The following is a 442-nucleotide window of genomic DNA, read 5'->3' as shown; positions in this document are numbered from 1 at the left end:
AGTCTTCTTTCAGTAAAATACCCTATCTACGATATTTAAGATACTTTCCCTTCATGTCCCATAACTTTGGGACATATATATATATATATTCGGGCGATATTTATCTTGAGGTCAGAGGGCTGTCGAGGACAGAGTGGCACTTGATCCCAGAACAAGGTCTATTGGCTCTCATCAATCAACTCCTCAATGAAACTACGAGCGCTAACACTCCAGTATTACTTAGATAACTAGAAACCTAACCTTTTGGGTGACCTTTTTGTTGCAACTCATACAAGGCTGGATTTGCAAGCGACGCGTTTTCTAAGTTAAGGCTACACCTCGCAATGTAGGCAGAGGAGAGCTTTATGTCCGGTATATAATGAAGGTTGTGTGGGCGGTTTCGCGCAGGCGCGTGGAACGGAAGCCGACCAATGACGTCAAGAGATCGATCGAAGCTCGGACG

This window comes from Leptidea sinapis, chromosome 32 (genome assembly GCF_905404315.1).
Source record: "Leptidea sinapis chromosome 32, ilLepSina1.1, whole genome shotgun sequence".
Classification (NCBI taxonomy): Eukaryota; Metazoa; Arthropoda; class Insecta; order Lepidoptera; family Pieridae; genus Leptidea; species Leptidea sinapis.
The sequence above is the reverse complement of the archived record's forward strand: the minus strand, read 5'-3'. Positions refer to the sequence as shown.